This window comes from Ascaphus truei, chromosome 3, assembly GCF_040206685.1.
Source record: "Ascaphus truei isolate aAscTru1 chromosome 3, aAscTru1.hap1, whole genome shotgun sequence".
NCBI classification, from domain to species: domain Eukaryota; kingdom Metazoa; phylum Chordata; class Amphibia; order Anura; family Ascaphidae; genus Ascaphus; species Ascaphus truei.
The window spans coordinates 159,799,047-159,817,854 of record NC_134485.1 but is presented as its reverse complement, the minus strand read 5'-3'; the positions used below and the strand labels follow the sequence as shown (position 1 = coordinate 159,817,854).

Here is an 18,808-nt window from a genome sequence, read left to right as displayed (position 1 = left end):
ACACTGACAGACACACAGAAAAGCGTCATCTCAAAGGGGTTGTCATTTGCTCCAGTGAAGAATCATAGCAGTTTTGATCTCTTCATGGACGCAAATAGATTCCTCCGGAAGTTAACCCTCAAAAGGTTCTTCATGGCCAGAGATTAAGCCCCTAGAATAGAACCACACATTCCTCCAGTAGTAGCACAAGAGGTTAGAATGATTCATACGGGTTTAAAACCCAAGTCCTCCTTCTATCCTCATTTCGCCAAGGGGAATCATCTGGAAACTTTTTTCCAGATGATCAACACTGATTTTGAAAACCTGGCGGCACATAAACAGAAACTAAGAGAAAATCTCACTAAACAAGAAAAAACAGCCTTGAAAGAAATCATAGACAATGAGGAATTAGTGATAAAACAGGCTGATAAGGGGGGAGGAACTGTCCTAATGGACAGGGATAAATACAACCAGGAATCTTTAAGACTACTGGGGGATGAAGAAACATACACTAAATTGAAAAAGAATCCAATAAATGAATTCACAGAGGAGTTGAGGTGTCTGTTGGAGAAGGGAAGGAACATGGAAGTGCTGGATGAGGGGGAATATAAGTTTCTGTACAGTGACAAATCAAAAGTACCAGTATTTTACCAACTGCCAAAAATTCACAAGAGTGAGGTCAATCCCCCAGGCAGACCTATAGTCTCGGGGATTGACTCACTAACAGCCAATTTGTCACTCTACATAGACATATTCCTCCAGAAATATGTTACACAACAAAAGGCCTACTTAAAGGATACCACAGATTTATTGAACACTCTGAGTAAGGTGAGATGGGAAAAATAATTCATAATGGCGACATGCGATGTTGTGTCGCTATACACATCAATTGATCATACAAAAGGATGCAGAGCCATAAAAAGATTTTTATTGAAGGATGCAGACCTTGCAGATGTACAAGCTAATTTTATTATAGATGCAATTATGTTTATTCTACAGCACAACTTTTTCTGGTACGAGGGAAGTCATTACTTGCAGAAACGAGGAACGGCGATGGGGACCAGGTTCGCCCCGAGCTACGCCAACCTCTTCATGGCGTCATGGGAGGAAGATAACATCTGGCCGAATGGAGAGCTTGGGGAGGGCCTGGTCCTCTGGCGTCGTTTCATCGACGATGTGTATCTAATTTGGGGAGACGGAGAAAGTAAGTTGAAAGATTTTTTGAGAGATATAGAAAACGAAGAGCTTAACCTAAAATTTACAAGTGAGTACAGTGACAGAAAAGTCAATTATTTAGACTTAGAAATATACATAGAAAATGACCAAATTAAGACAAAAACATTTTTCAAGGAAACAGATAAGAATAATTATATTCTGCGAACCAGTTGTCATCTTCCAAGGTGGATGGACAGAGTTCCATCAAGTCAGTTCACCAGAATTAAAAGGAACTGCAGTGAGAGAGAAATGTTTCTGCAACAATCGACAAAATTGAAGGAAAGATTTATAGAGAAGAAATATAAAGAGGAAAAGCTAGATGAGGCCTTGCTAAAAATAGACAAACTAGAGAGGGAAAATCTCCTGAAACCTAAAGTCAAAGATAAGACAAAAAAAGAACAAATCAGACTTTGCGTTCCTCACAAATTACAACGGGGAAGCAAAGGAAATTAGGAAGATTATACATAAACACTGGGCCATACTTAAGAACGACCCAGTTTTGGGAAGTGAGCTACCAGAATATCCAAACATCATTTTCAGGAAGGCTCGTAACCTAAAAAACACCCTAGCCCCAAGTGTCCTCAAACAAAAAGCAAAGCCTCAGAACTGGCTACAATCAAATAATGGTTTTCATGGCTGCAAGACATGCAGGGCATGTCAATTTAAATCCAGCAGTAAAACAGAATTTACATCTAACAACACAGGTGAAAGGTTCAATGTAGAATCTAGTCTAACCTGCAGGTCAGACCATGTGGTGTACCTCCTGGAATGTCCATGCAAATTGCAATATGTGGGGAAGACTGAGAGACCAATAAGAACTAGAATTATTGAACATCTAAGCAGTATTAAAAGATCTCTTTTAACACACAGTCTTTCCAAACATTTCATGGAAAAGCACCAGGGGGACACCACTGGTCTGACTTACATGCCCATTGAACATGTTGCGGGCCACTGGCGGAGGGGAGATCACAATCTGGAACTCGTGAGAAGGGAAACCTTCTGGATTCATAGGTTGTGGACTCTCTCCCCCAGGGGCCTTAATATGGAAATTGAGATAGCACATTTCTTGTAAACCATGTAGATACATAAGATTTTGTATTGTTGGATCGAACTAACCAGTTCCTCTGTTTTCTCCATCTGCTGTTCTCTCTTCTGCTCTTTTCTCCTCCACAGCACGCATGAGTTATCTGTTTTTTAGGTATAAGAAGTGGTATTATGTCACTGTAGGTCACTGAAGCTCAGTATCCCCAGGTTATGCACTTAACCAAGGATTTTATTGCATTTGTATAAAATTGTAAAGAATATGTATAAATATCTGGTTGTGCTATGCTGAAAAATAGAAATATGTCAATGTATATTACTTAGCGTATTACTCCCAGGTTTTGCACTGAACTCAGGACTTTATTGCATTTGTATAAAAGTTATAATGAATATAAACATTCAGTTGTGCTATGCTGCAGAATATTATGTTTTGTATTTCCCATCAGATAAGGTACTTCCATGCCCAACAAAGGTCAGAGTAAAAATAAGATCATAGATTATGAAACCAGCCCCTCTTGAATATATATGTGTACACTGGCGACACACTTTATTCGAGCTTGGCTAGTCCCACGAATTCGGGTATACCCGGGTGTATTGAGGTTTGTGACTGTTTTCTGCCCGAGTGCATTGAGTTATTTTCCAAGCAGGGATTGAAGCATTTTATTCCCGCTGGCTGCAATACTGCACTGTATATATATATATACTGCATTACAATTCATGAATTTATGCCATCTGGTAGACACGCGAAGCATTGCAGCCTATTAAATCCTAATCATTATCATTTAACAGATCAGCCGCCCATCAGCCAGGCATGAACCCAGGCTGGGAAGGCAAATGCAACGGGGCTTGTCAGAGGTGAGGAGTGGCGCATTCCAGGTATCTGCCAGGTACATACTGGGTATTTGCTCGAATAAAGTGTGTCGGTGCAGTATCCCTACAAATATATTAAGTTGTATACATGATGGAGCTCTCTCATATATTAATATATATATTTTCCATACATTGAAGAACATGAGGTAAAATTTGTTTATTAATAATCTAAGCCCACTTGTGAGAATAAGTAACATCTCCCCTATTATGAAAACAATGAAAATACACAATTTAACCCCTTCCCTGCTGGATAGAAATATGCCAATGTAATCATATAAAGCATGAAAATATTCTGATTCAACCCTATATTACTACAGTTAATCCCTATTATATCATACTGTTCCCAACTCTTGTTAATCAAAAAAAAATTTTGGGACAAAATTTAGACTCCATAGAATCACCCTCCTGACGATCAGATTACCCATAAAAAAAGCAATGAGTATCATCCGTTTTATCACCTCATATTGCGGTTCCAGAAAGTAACAGGTTAATCCTGTCATGAGTCAGAGGATTTTTTTCCTATTTGAAAGCGCTCCTTCATGCATACAAAGGCACAGATGGTAATTAGTGCAGACCAGTTTTTTATGCACAAGTGTTCCAGATCAAATTCCAATTAAGGAAGGTATATAAAGTCACCTTAGAGTAGGGGGCGGTACATTCCTGAGGAAGCCACACACCCTTTTTGGCGAAACGCGTAGAGTGGTAGCCGCCCAGAGAGGAGAGAGAAGAGAGGATAAATTTACTGACAGATACTCACAGAACCGCGACCGGAAGTGACGTATCGGGAGGGAGCGGAAGTGACGCATCGGTGTGCGAGTGAAGCTGAAACATCCACCCGAGAGGCTGTATCCCAGTGGATAACTCCACAGTGCCTGCGGGCAGCTGTTATGGGAAGGTGATCGACCCACAAAAGAGGGAACACACGAGGGGAGAGATACCTGGATCAACGCGCCCACCGCTGTAGGTACAAAGTCCCTGAGAGTGGTGGTCCACACCAAGTCACACCGGAGGAAGCGGGTGAGCCTGAAGTTTAAACCAAAAATCCTTCTCTCTTTGATCACAATGATTGTGGTACATGCCTGAAATACTTGTTTTTATTGTAAGTGTTCATTTTTTAAACCCCATAAAGTCGAGTTTTTTTACATTATACTGGTCTGCACTATTGTTTATATTTCTTTTACATACACTTTGCTGCGGAGCTGAGAGCTGGAGACCCTATCACCTGGTGGGAATATCTGTACAGCAGAGACCATTGAGTGTCAAAACCGCTTGATTTTGACTTACATCTTGTAAGTAGACATCACATATGAGCCAAGAAAGATCGCAGAATATATATCACTTGAATTTTATTGTCTGAACTTAGATTGTTTTTCTTGTTTTATGTTCTTTTCCCTTCATGCTCCCCCTGGATTACAACTGGAGAGTGACGATTTGTGGGACTAGCGAAACCAGTCCCCACCAGCTGGGTTTGAGCAGGGGGTTTGAACCTTTCAATAATATTATCATGTTATTTGAACACAATATCACTGTTTAACAATTAATTGATTTGGTTAAAATATTCACTGTATATTATTAGTGTACACTAATAGAGTTAGCGCCGTTTTCTTTCACCTTTACGTAGCACAATTAATCTATTATCCATATCTGGATAATAGTTATTTTGCACATTATTGTACTGTAGGTGTTTTGTATGTATTGAATGTATAGGCTAGGTTTATTTTTTTTACATTCAGGGTTTGTTCCGTGGTTCTGCGTGGGACCTCTGGAGACCACCTGTCGGGTATCTCATGGGTACCAGGCTGGTGGTTCCACGGGTGACACATGCGGGGATGAAGCTGTGTGGTCCCACTTCTGTGGGGGCACCGCCGACCCGTAGTCTGCGGGGATGATGATGTGTGGTCCCACTTCTGTGGGGGCACCGCGGACCCATAGTGAGCACCCGTGAGTTCCCCAGACCCCCGTGGGAACCACCCGAGGCCCCGCAGACACATGTGGGTCTGACCCAGAGCTCCCAGACATCCTTGGACCTTCTGTGGGGACCCAATTGTGGCCCACGGTGACCCAAGGAGACCACCTGGGGGCCATGGTGCTGGCGGGATCCACCAGCAGGCCTCCAGAACCTGTTTGAAAAGGGCTGCTGGTACCCTGTAGGTCTGTCCAGGTGCCCCGCCAGCCCACCGGGGACTTGTGTGGGGCTGCGTTATGAACCCTGTTTGTAAAATAATAAATCATGTATTTATGGGGGGGGGCACAGGGGGTGGGTAATGTATTTAATAAATAGAATGATGTTTATTGTGGGTTACTGTTGTTTTTATTGTAGGTACTGGGGGTGGGGGGGGGGGGGTTTCCCCAACGGTATGTGGGTAGGCCTCCCTTGTGGGTACTGGGTGAGGGTGGTTATGCCTCACGGGGGGGGGGTGGTGTGGGAAGATATGTAGTCATCCCGAGTGGTGGTTGAGGCTGGGTTAACCCCTTAATGACTGTAGCAGTTAATAACTGCTATGGTGATTAAGGGGTTAGGGGACATTACTTTGGATGTTTTAATTTTTGTGTCTGTATTGCAGAAGCGGAGGGGCCATGGCCAGGATGGGGGGGGTAACGGTATGTGGGTAGGGGGTGAGGGTGGTTAGACCTCACAGTATGCACATCGGGTCCCCCCCCTCCCCACATTTACATACACTGCACTCCCAGCAATACAGGCAGGGAGATTTAACAGAAACATTAGGGGGAGGTGGCTTTATACAGATCACAGTCAAGGAGGTGGGGTTATAACCCACTCCCCCTCCCCACATTTACATAAACTGCACTCACAGCAACACAGGCAGAGAGATTAAACAGAAACATAAACAGATTACACTCAAGGCAGGGAGATACAGGGGATGTACTGCACTGTATGTTGTTTATTGCAATGCTTCAATGTGTGTACAGTATAAGGTTTTTTACAATTAGATAGATGTAATCCTTGGTATTGTAAGGGTTAGCTTTGGTTTGAAATTGTGTTTTCTGGTTGGTACTTATATATTGATTTTTGTTTACTTGATTGGTTAAAATAGTTGACTTGTTTGGAGTTATCTGTATTTTGCTTGCAATGATATTGTTCACATTCATTTGCAGAATGTATATGGTGCATAGATTTTATGCATCATAAATACAATGTAAATGCAATGTAATGATTGGAATGTGAGGTTTTTCTTTGTCATTTGATGATTTAGATTGTAAGATCAGTTAGGATTATTAAAGGAAATTCATTGTAATGTAGTGTGTCTGAATGGAGAAGTGTTATTTGTAGGACAGTATGGTTTTGATAACCCTTCTACATTTATTTGTATATTGGTTCATCATGTGTGTGTATATACTGTATATATATGTATAGGGATTTTATTATATATATATATATATATATATATATATATATATATATATATATATATATAGGGATTGTTATTATATATATATATATATATATATATATATATATATATATATATATATATATATATATATATACTGTATATATATACATATATATTTATTTATCTTCATGTATTTATTTATTTATTTAGATTTATTTATTAATTGTGGGGCTGCTGTGCATGAATTTGTTTTATTGTGGGTAGCGGGGGCGGGTGAAGGGGGTATTTGGCCCTTGGTGTGAGTTTAGGACTTGCGGGGGGGGGGGGTTGCGGGTGCACTTAACTCCTTCACGACTGTAGCAGTTAATACCGCTACAGTCGTGAAGGGGTTAAGTGCATCCGCTACCCCCCCGCAAGCCCTAAACAACCACCGTTGGGGCTAATACCCCGTTTACCCACCCCCACTATCCACAATAAAAAAAAATCACACACAGCAGCAGCACAATTAATAAATAAATCTAAATAAATAAATAAATGAATATAAATAAATACATTTAAAATACATTTTTATTCATAGTGTAGATGTGCAGGGGGTCTCCGGAGCTGAACCGCTTTGGTTTTAGGTCTGGGGACCCCCTGCTCCCCGAGATACAGCCCCCTTTAGGGGGTGCCAGTATCCCTCTGCTTGGTTTACAGGCCGCGGTCACGTGATCGGGACCTTTAAATGCAGAGGGATACCGGCACCTCATAAAGGGGGCTGTATCCCGGGGAGCAGGGGGTCCCCGGACCTGAAACCAATGTGGTTCAGCTCCAGAGACCCCCTGCACATCTACACTATGAATAAAAATTTATTTTAAATATATTTATTTATATTCATTGGTTTATTTAGATTTATTTATTTATTTTTTGGGCGGCTGCTGTGTGTGAGTTTTTTTTATTGTTGGTAGCGGGAGTGGGTGAAGGGGGTATTAGCCCCAACGATGGTTGTTTAGGGCTTGCGGGGGGGGTAGCGGGAGGGGTTAACCTCTTCAAGACCGTAGCGGTATTAACTGCTACGGCCGTGAAGGGGTTAAGTGCACCCGCAACCCCCCCGCATGTCCTAAACTCACACCAAGGGCCAAATACCCCCTTCACCCACCCCCGCTACCCACAATAAAGCGGGCACAGTGGGTTAACCCCTTCATTGCCTTAGCGGCTATCAGCTATGGTAATGAAGCAGCATTTCTATATTTTTAATAATATTGTGCAGGAGCAGGGGGTCCCCTGAGAATTAATTTCTGGCTCAGGGAACCCCCTGCTCACTGTACAATATTATTAAAAATACAGAAATGCTGCTTCGTTACCATAGCACATAGCCGCTAAGGTAAGTAACGAGTGTTTATTTATATATGTGTTTTATTTATACTGTACATGTGCAGATGGTCTCCGGAGCTGAACCGCTGTGGTTTTAGGTCCAGGGACCCCCTGGTCCCCGAGATACAGGCCCCTTTAAGGGGTGCCGGTATCCCTCTGCTTTGTTTACATGTCACGGTCACGTGATCGGGACCTTCAAATGCAGAGGGATACCGGCACCCCATAAAGGGGCCTGTATCTCGGGGAGCAGGGGGTCCCCGGACCTGAAACCAACGTGGTTCAGCTCTGGAGACCCCCTGCACATCTACACTATGAATAAAAATGTATTTTAAATAATTTTTAATGTGCTGATGTTTGCGCAGAGAGAGCAGCGGTTCTCTCTCTGCTGCAAACACATCTTGCCCCCGCCGGCCTACAGTATCATTGATGTGCATATACAGTACTGTATGTGTACAGTACTGTATGTTAGGGGTTGTTGATATACTGTGTGGTATATATATATATACTGCATTACAATTCATGAATTTATGCCATCTGGCGGACACGCGAAGCATTGCAGCCTAGTAAATCCTGAGCCATTATCAATTAACACATCAACCGCGCGTCAGCCGGGCATGCGCCTGGCTGGGAAGGCAAAAGGAGCCCGGCATGCTCCAGGTGAACAGCGTGGCATTTCAGGAACATGCCAGGTAAAAGCCGGTGATTAGTAAGAATTAGTAAGAATAAAAGCTGCAGCAGCAGTAATTGTAACCATTAAGCAAATCATCAGTATCTAAATGTGTAGTACTGTATGTCATCAACCCCCTGGTTACCTGGGTACTCTTATCACATAATAACATATAGGCGGAGGAATTTAGCACTTTCAGTCCTGACCATTGTACACTGAGACCCTTTTTTACTATTTATTTTGGAAAGTTGTTTGTCTGTTCGCTATGCATTTGGACACCTCTTTAGATATCGTAACCAATTGTTGCATGCTGGTTCCTAAGATAAAGAAGCAGGTTTTTGTCTATGTTTGGATATAATTGGACATTTTGAATCAAGATAACTGATTGAACCTTTCAAAACTGCACTGATTTTAACCAAATTGGGCAAGATTGTAAGTAGCTGGACTGAATGTAGAAAATCCATGTTTTGCACATGGTCAACTTTTTTTGGATTCTACAGAGTGTGAACTGGAAAAATTACTGTTTTTGCGCCTAATGGAAAACCCAAAAATATACTTTACCCAACAGCATTAGAATAAAAATATATAATTTTGTTTCATTACGAAACGAAAAAATTATTTTATCCATTTAAAAATCTCAGTATTTTTTGGTTTCTTAGAATTCTCAACTGGGTATTTTCAGCTAGTATACTATAAAGTGTGATAGATCCAGCAAAATCGCATGGAAAGCTCCATTGAAGTAAACACGACTTTCTATGCATCTCTACCGCACTTTGCAGCAGGGCTTTAGAGCTTGCAAAGAAAAATTCACAAGTGTTCACGAAACAACTAAGCAAACCGAAAGTCCTAATCTACAGTAGAGGCAACTCTTATTCGAACAAAAACCAGTGGCAATTCCCCAAAAAACCCAGGAAACACCCAGGTACATTCTGAATACATGCCTTAAACTTTCCTTAAACTAGCCCCAGCATTTCTGCATTGATTAATGGCCTATCAGATTAACAGCGGGGGTCCCTGGCAGTCCCATTCAAACTGAATTGGAATGCCAGGGATCCCTGCTGTGTTAATCCTATGGGTCGTTAGTCAATGCAGAAATGCCTTAAACGTGCCTCAAACTAGCACAGACCATACCCAGCAAATACACAGCACATACCCAGAATGTAATCCCGGCTAGTTTACGGCAAATGTTAGAATAAACATTGCCTCTACTGTATAAATGGACTGTCTTTGCAGAATACTGGAAATCACTCTGTAATGTATTACATACACCTGGGGGCACGCAAACTTTTGGTGCTGTGCACACCTGCCTCCTCTCCCTCAGTGCTCACATCCTCCCTTACCTTTGAGTCACAGTCAAATGACGCCGCGGTGTCATGTGGTATCATTTGATGACGTTTTGCCATGGCAACATGTCGCCCAAAGCTGGCTGAATCAAGGTAAGTGAGTTTCTGTCTCCTGTTTTATGCTGTGCATCTGTTCCCTTAATTGATTACCTGATGTGGTACTGACACTTATGTTGAGGCAGAGTGAGCAGGGCCAGGGGGCAGAGATAGGAGAGGGAAACATTTATTACTTAGATCATGATCTTTAAATGGCAGGGAGACCAGTCAATCTGCACAAACTGTCGTCTGGGCAGGCAGTCAGTGTACAATTTGTCAGCCTGGGTAAATGTTCCCATGCTTGCAGAGGTATATTTACTAGTAGAGAAGGGAGCATCAGTTTTGAGTCCCCTTAAAAAGCAATACAAGCAGGCGTTCACCCCCCTCCCCCCCGTTTTTTTTTTTACATCGGATTAAAGCAGAGGGTCTCCGGAGCTGAACTCCATTCATTTAATATTTGGAAACCCCCTGCTTCCAGAGACACGTACCTCCATACATCCCATAAGGTTGGAGGAAAGGGGATTTCACCAGCAATAAAGGAAAGGGTTCTTTACAGTAAGGGCAGATAAAATGTGGAATTCATTACCCATGGAGACTGTGATGGCAGATACAATAGATTTGTTCAAATAAAAGGTTGGACATCTTTTTTAGAAAGGAAACGTATACAGGGATATACCAAATAAGTAAATATGGGAAGAATGTTGATCCAGGGAGTAATCCGATTTCCAATATTTGGAGTCGGAAAGAAATGTATTTTCCCCCTTATGAGATATCATTGGATGATATTTCACTGGGGTTTTTGTTTGCCTTCCTCTGGATCAATCTATTGTACAGTAAGTACAAATATAGGGTAAAGTATCAGTCTCAATTTTAACATAGGTCGAACTCGATGGATGTATGTCTTTTTTTTAACATCATTGACTATTACCTCTGTTAATCCCACCATTAGCACTGATGAGGATTGGTCTGTCTTACTATTTTTTCCTATTCCATTTTCTTGTTTTTCTCCCACTAATGTTTATCCGTTAAGTGTTTTCTAATCTGGCTCATTCTGTTTTTTTGTTTTGTTTTTTTAAGATTGAACATTTATCAGTAGAAAAACTGCTGATCAATAGCGTACATGCCCGATCACATCAGAAGCTGCAGAAGTTGAAGGCCATCCTGAAGAGTTTCAATCTCAAAGATAATTGTACGTTCTATAATTGCCTAAACTTCTGTTTGTTTTCAGTAATTTTCTCTGTCAACTATTGCTCACATTTTACTAAACATTAGGAGGAGAAGACAAGGGTGTATCAACCCAATAACTAATTTCAAGCTCAAAATATGAAGTTACTGATAGGAAACACTGCATTGTGGGATATTTGTAAAGGGGTGTTCCCTCTTGCCATTTTTCTGATATTTAGTTTGTTTTAATTAATGCAGCACTTCTATACCTTTTAAGGCAATGTAATTATGTAAGCTGCCAATCGATCTGTTCTCCCGTGATTGATCATCAAAGATCCTGTTTCCCCCGGGCCCGTATGGATGCCTATTTCAAAAGCGGGCGTGCTATGCTTTTCTAATTGACAACTATAGCAACACAAAGGCAAGCTTAATACTTTAACTCGTTAAAAAGAATATTGTGGGGCGGGACCTTCTGCTTCAACTGTTGATGCTGTATGTTCAGTTTAATCTTACTTGGGACTGCACCTTTCAGTTGAAACTCAATTTGCAATATATCTCTTTTTTGTGTAGCATTTGTGGAGACTGCGCTTCCAACTTTGGTCATTCCCAGCTTGGAACCATGCGGCTGGTCAGAGTGTCTACATGTATTTTTGGATCTTCATTTCGGAATATTCCAGCTCATGTTATACGGATTTGGTAAGCCTTGCAACAGAGATAACTATTGAATCGGCCAATTTGTCCATTCTTAAGTCTGATGTTGTCAGTGAGGCCAGTATTAGCCGAAAACTCCTATAGACTTAAATTGGATTTTACGTCCCAAATGGCTTCTTCGTACTTAGTCAGACATAGATTTGGGGGAGGGGGTCATAATTTCAATGAAATAGGGACCTATGATATATTTGAATGCAAAATAATACAAATTTCAGATGGGAAAATGCTGGTTCAAAACAATTGATGTGTGAAAGAGCAACTGTTGGAACAAATCAATGTTCACAAACCAACCCCTGTAAGCTCAAAACCCATACCAGCTGCACCATATATATTTGGAAAAAAGGAGTTCTACTGGGTTTGTGACAATGTATAAACAAAAGACAGAGCCCCAATGACAACATGACAAATCATATAGTTAAATACTTATCGGTTTTCTCTCTCAAGTGAGGGTCACTTAGTTCAATTCTTTGGCCAAAGCATTTGTAAGCTTGCAGACCACGTCAGTGTACCCCCTTTTTCTACAAGTCCTATCTCTGCAAACATTCTCGTTTCTTCTCTAATTAGTTATTTTATTTTTATTGTTTATTTAGTTATTTTTCTAAATACCACTTAGTTTAAATTTTTCCTTGGTTTATAATAAACATTTTTTTCCCTTTATTTTATATCTATCTACACACTAGTAAGTAAGCAAACATGCCTATATAGGAAGATGTGGTGCAATATAGAGAGGTAACTGTAAATCTGTAAGTATAACAGGCATGCTCTAAAGTGGGAAAAATAATATAGTGTTCAGTCCAGCAAGCTAACATACAAGCCCAATGTTTCAGCCCCCTGGGAACCGAAACATCGGGCTAATATATTTGTGTGTAGCTTTTTTTTTTTTTGGCCTAACAATAGGGTGAGGGGAGGGTCATTTGCCTGCTTTGATGTATACATGTAACACCAGTCTAAGGGACGCATTGGCATCTTAAGAGTGATGCATTTAAAGTGATCATTTGAAGTGAAAATTTATAGTTAGACTATAGTTTGACTAGAGGTGACTAGGGACTGGACCTACTGCAAACTCTTCTAAACATGCAACAAACAGTGAGCTACTCTGACCACACTATGATCTCATGCTTGTTTGCCTGCACAATTTAACCCCCCCATTACACCGTATATTACTGCAGCCTCTCCCAACACTGACTGCACACAACTACCTCCCACACCCACTCAGCCTTCTGCAAACCCAAAATATACCATATCATTGCAATGCAGCAAAGCATTTGACAAGGAAAAGGCACACCCCTGCTGTTTAGTCTGCACACACTTGGCTCACTACAGCTTCATGCAACATTACCTACATCTGGCATACTGAACCTGGTATATACCTCAACTTTGTTCTTTCTAATGGCCTCATGGAAATGTTACTCCTTCTATCCACTACAAACTCCTCCCTCTTGGCCCACACCCAATATCACCATACACCCTGGACTACTCAAAAGCCTTGCACTATCTACTGAATGTTGGTGGAGAATTCTAAAAACCAGCACACCAACCACTGCTCACTCTAATGGCAAACACCACATATGTACAACTTCAAAACAACTACTCAAATTTCTACTCATACTATTAATCTCTTTAGCAGGTGATCTTGAACCTAACCCAGGCCCTCCCATTTCAACTCTGTCCCATACCCCTGAGAATACCCCCTTCAAATTCCAAAAAGGGCTATCTGTAGCCCATATAAATATCCGGAGCCTGCTGCCCAAACTGGATGAACTAAGAGCATGAAGCTTTATGCATAAACAAAAAACCATAATTCTCACAGAAACATGGCTAACCCCTAAAACTCCAGAAGCAAATATTGCCATTCAGGGATACTCCATTTCTAGGAGAGATAGGACAAAGAGAGGAAGAGGGGTGTTATTTTATATTGCAGACACCTTACAATTTACACTGGTAAATTGCCCCCCAAGCCCATCCATCGTCTTTTGAAATCCTAGTTGGCAGAATCTGCTTCCCCCTTTCCAAGCCCATCTTGCTTGCTGGCATCTACCGCCCCCCTAAAGCCCCTTTACAATCCCTGACTGATATCACCCAGTTTCTTGGCTCCATTTCCTCTCTGAATGAGAAGAGTGAGCTGCTCGTTCTTGGGGATTTCAACTTCAATTGGCTTGACTCTAAAAAATACAAAATCCAGATACAAATCAAGTCACAACCTATGGCAACTCATTTCCCAACACATACGGTCAAACCTGAAATCGGTCAACCATTCCTTGCTAGACTGGATCCACTCCTTAAATCCAAGCAGAATCCAACCCTCTGGCATCCTTCCTGACATTTTCAGTGACCATGCAATAGTGTACTGTGTAATGAAAATTAAACCGCCCCAATCAAGCCCCAAAGTTCTCCTCACTAGAACATTTAGAAACTTTAACACACAACAGTTTCTGGCTGACCTTACCAACTGCCCTTGACACAGAATCGATTGAATTCCCGACCATGATTCTGCGCTCGACTATTTCCAATCCGAGTTCTTAAAACTCTGTGATACCCATGCTCCACTACGCAGAATAAGGGTATGGGCGGCCCACCTTCCATGGGTTACAACTGACCTTATAGCCCTCTACCAGTTCAGGGATGCCTTGTGGAAAGAGGAAAGGGGGGGGGGGATCCTCAGGCGCGTCGTTCTGCTTGTAGCTCCAGGGCATATGTGAAGGTAAAAAAGAAAGGGGACCACAATGAGGAAAATTTCAACATAGAAAGGTGCCTTTAATCTTTGGGAGGATATGTATAAATGGGAAAGGAGACACTCACATTAAATATCTGGTCTTGATTAGATGACTGATCCTCTGGTGTAGATGGGGGGGAGGGAGGGGGAGAGGGGGGGAAGGCTCCTCTGATAATACCTCAAACAGGGAAAAGGAAAAAGAAGGGGAAAATAGTGTGATACCGTTTATTAATATAAAATAAATAGAGATTAAAAACTCACAAGCGGCCAAACAATATTGGCATAGAGAGGAGATATGTTCAGGCTTTACACAGCGTCCCTCTAGGAGATGGGTAGTCTTGTGTGGCCTGGATTCCAGCTGGTAGGGTCTTTGGATGGTGCGTGGTGTTCAGCAGATGACAGGGAAAGTTCCCACGATCCAGTGTACGGGCTGGGTCCTCCTCTGTCTGCTTCTCTCCTTACACACTTCCTTCACGGCTCCCTACCAGCTGGAATTCAGGCCACACAAGACTACCCATCTCCTAGAGGGACGCTGTGTAAAGCCTGAACATATCTCCTCTCTATGCCAATATTGTTTGGCCGCTTGTGAGTTTTTAATCTCTATTTATTTTATATTAATAAACGGTATCACATTATTTTCCCCTTCTTTTTCCTTTTCCCTGTTTGAGGTATCATCAGAGGAGCCTTCCCTCCCTCTCCCCCTCCCCCCCATCTACACCAGAGGATCAGTCATCTAATAAAGACCAGATATTTAATGTGAGTGTGTCTCCTTTCCCATTTATACATATCCTCCCAAAGATTAAAGGCACCTATCTATGTTGAAATTTTCCTCATTGTGGTCCCCTATCTTTTTTACCTTCACATATGCCCTGGAGCTACAAGCAGAACAACGCGCCTAAGGATCCCCCCCCCCCCCCTTTCCTCTTTCTACAACAATACAGATATTGGTGAATCACCTCTGAGAGACTCGGGCAGCAGGACTGTCTTGTACGAAGGACTCAAGCTACAAACTTTACAGTAGGACTTTCGGCGCAACTATTCAATTTCTTTTAAAATGCCTTGTGGAAAAGCTACAAAGTAATTGGCACTACCAAGGATCTCAATCACTACAGATGCCTGCGGAACATGTGCACAAGGCATGCAAAAGCACAATATTACTCTGACAATCTCCTCCAGAATGCATCAAACCCAGCTAACTTTTGGAAGGTTATCAACAATATATTCCAGCCTTCTAACCATCAACAACCAAGTAATATCACTAAGGGGGATATTACTCTGACAAACCCCACTGACATTGCAAATGCATTCAATAATTACTATGTGGGGTGTGCTACTAACTTATTAGCGAAACGCAACCCAAACCACAAACATGAATCTCATCCTGGGAGTACCCATATACTGTAGCCCTACACCCTCCCAACACTGGCCACAATTTTCAATTTGGCCCAGTATCTGAAGAGGAGATTACACAAGTGCTCCTAAAATTAAAACTAAGCAGCCAATGTGGACCTGACTTACTACAATCTAAGTTCCTAAGACTTGGTGCCCCAGCCATTGCCAAACTAATTGCTTCCATAGTCAACTCTATCCTGTCTGCAGGCCACATCCCCAAGACCTGGAAAACTGCCAGACTTGTCCCAATCTTCAAAAGTGGGGACAAAAACACTGTCTCAAACTACAGGCCAATCTCTCTTCTCCCAATACTATCCAAAGTCATGGAAAAATGTGTCATAGTTACATATTTACATAGTTACATAGTAGATGAGGTTGAAAAAAGACTTCCGTCCATCAAGTTCAACCAATGCTAAATTTAGACAACAGATACTTTATCCTATATCTATACTTATTGTCCACTCCCAATTAAGCGATTACTATACCAAAACAAATTTCCCTAACCAATTTCAATCTGGCTTCCGCCCCAAACACTCCACTGTAACTACCCTGCTAAAAGTTTGCAATGAAATCCAGTGTGGAATGGAACGGGGACAACTTACTGGTGCAGTATTCCTAGATTTTGCAAAGGCTTTTGATACTGTTGATCATGCCATTCTGCTTAACAAACTCCAGAGCTCTGGAATAGGGAAGCATGCTTTAAACTGGTTTCAGTCCTACCTATCAGGTAGATCCCAACATGTGTCAACTTCAGGCTCTAACTCCAACCCCCTTGATATCACCTGTGGTGTCCCACAATGCTCTGTTCTGTGGCCCCTACTCTTCTCAGTGTTCATCAATGATCTTCCCATAGCTTGTAAGGAAGCTTCAATACACATGTATGCAGATGACACAATCCTATATGCACACAGTCATAGCCTTTCCGACCTTGAATACATACTCCAGTATGACTTTTTGAGACTCGAAACCTGGATTTTCCAAAAGAAACTGTTTTTAAACATTGACAATGGTATTTGGGACCTAGACTCAATTTTTAAAGCTTCCAGTGACTGAGCTCCAGATCAGAACCAATGCTAACACGACCCTAACTCCTGTTACTAGTTTTAAATACCTGGGCATATGCTTTGACGCCTACTTAACATTAGGGATGCACATTGATACCCTGACATCCAAAACCTATGCCAAACTAGTTGTACTTTGCAGGAACAATTCCTCCCTAAGTCTGCTGGTCAGAAAGCATATCGCACAGCAGATGCTAATGCCAATTATCGACTATGGAGACATAGTATATGGCTTGGAACCCCAAACCCACCGTTGCAAACTTGACACCCTCTACAATTCAATATGCCGTTTTGTTCTCAGATGCAACTACAACACACATCACTGCGAAATGCTCAAATAACTAGATTGGCGCAAAGTTCACCTTTCCTGTCTTGCCTTAAAATACTTTCTGGGTGGGGGCGTGGCCAAGACAGGGGACGTGGCCAAGACACCAGGCAGAGAGGACGTGTGGCAGGAGAGCTCTGTCCCAGAGATTCAGGAAAGACGAGATTAAAAAGCATAAAAATAAATATATACCACTGCAAAGATAGAATTAGCTGGGGGAAAACCATTCCAATGCATAGTGGAGCCTGCTTTATTGCCAAATAAGACAGACTGAAGCCCACAAGCATTAAACCTGGACCCCTGCAAGCACTGCCTTATCGCTAAAATGACTGCAAAGCATGCTTAAAAAACCACATAGGCTGAGACGAGATCAGCTCCATCGACCAAGCACTGTATTCACCGCTGAGCGGGCGATCGGGGACCCCAACCGGGAGCAGACCTCGGCGCGCGGCTCGGTGAGAAAGACCCCGCTCCTGCGGGTGGATCAGAGGGGTTCCCCTGCATTGGGCGGGCTCTCGGGAATACCCGACGGGGCCGCGAGACACACACAGTAGGCCCAAGATGGCCGATGGGAGAGCGGGAAGCTCAACAAGATAACCTGCGACCTGCCGCACAATGGGAGAATGGAGGCGCGGAGGCAGGGGAGGCTACCGGCAATGCAGAGGAGCTCCAGAAGGAGCAAAATATCGGAACAGGGAACCTGCGTAGGCGGGGTAATGAGGAAGGGGGGCAAGGGATACCCGAGTGGTGGGGACTTGTGGTCTGGGAGCCTTTACCCCAGTAAGACACCAACACAGCTGCCCTGACGGCCACCCCCGCTCCTGCAATAAGATTCTGCTAAAGCCTAGGGCTGCGGCCCGACCTCCCCTCCCCCCCTGAATAATATCATCTTGAAAGCTGGCACCGAGACACAGACCTATAAGAGGTGCACCCACTTCCCTCCTGCCCCTCCTCAAGACAGCAAATACTTATATATACTCTGCTGACCCTAATCAGACACAGGTGCTGGAACTGGGGGACTAAGAGCTGAGGGCCCACTCGGCTGTGCCAAGCCTACAGAAAATAAAACTACCCCAAAATGGCTGCCATGAAACACTGAACAACAGCTAGCACTGTTGGACTGAATGTCCACGTCATCCCAAAACCCCCACGCAAATCGAAATCACTCAAACAATCTAATGTAACAACGGGATGAGTGTGTGAGGGGGTGCAAATGTGGTATCGACGACACTGAAGGTTCATGACTAGGACACCCTCAAGAAGCCACAAACTAATGCAGTTAAATATATGATCCAATAAGAGCGACGCTGGGCTGTCTTTCCTTTCATTCGCTCCAAAGAGTGCCTGAAATATGGCTCCACCTAAAAGGACACCAGAACCGAACGTGTCCTTGTTTTTCAAACAAAAGAGCGACACAGCCAAATCTCCAAGCAAGGAAAAGAATGCACAACCTCAGGAACGACAAGAATCCGAAGCAGGCTCTGACTCCAACCAGGAGACGAGCATCAGAAATTATCTCAAGGCCTGGGTCAAGGGGATCAAACAGGCATTTCATGAAGAACTGCAGAGCGCAATGAAGGGACTA

At 42.6% G+C, this 18,808-nt stretch overlaps 1 long non-coding RNA gene across 1 annotated transcript in view; it reads right to left on the bottom strand.

Annotated features, from left to right (window-relative positions):
• Window positions 1-962: 962 nt before the first annotated feature.
• The window catches only part of LOC142490986 (uncharacterized), a 29,709-nt gene continuing 11,863 nt past the window's right edge, over window positions 963-18,808 (bottom strand). Inside the window, exons 2-3 of the long non-coding RNA XR_012800200.1 lie at window positions 2,311-2,381; window positions 963-1,161 (exon numbers count right to left, since the gene is read on the bottom strand). This is a non-coding gene — a long non-coding RNA (uncharacterized LOC142490986). The remainder of the gene's footprint in view (window positions 1,162-2,310; window positions 2,382-18,808) is intronic.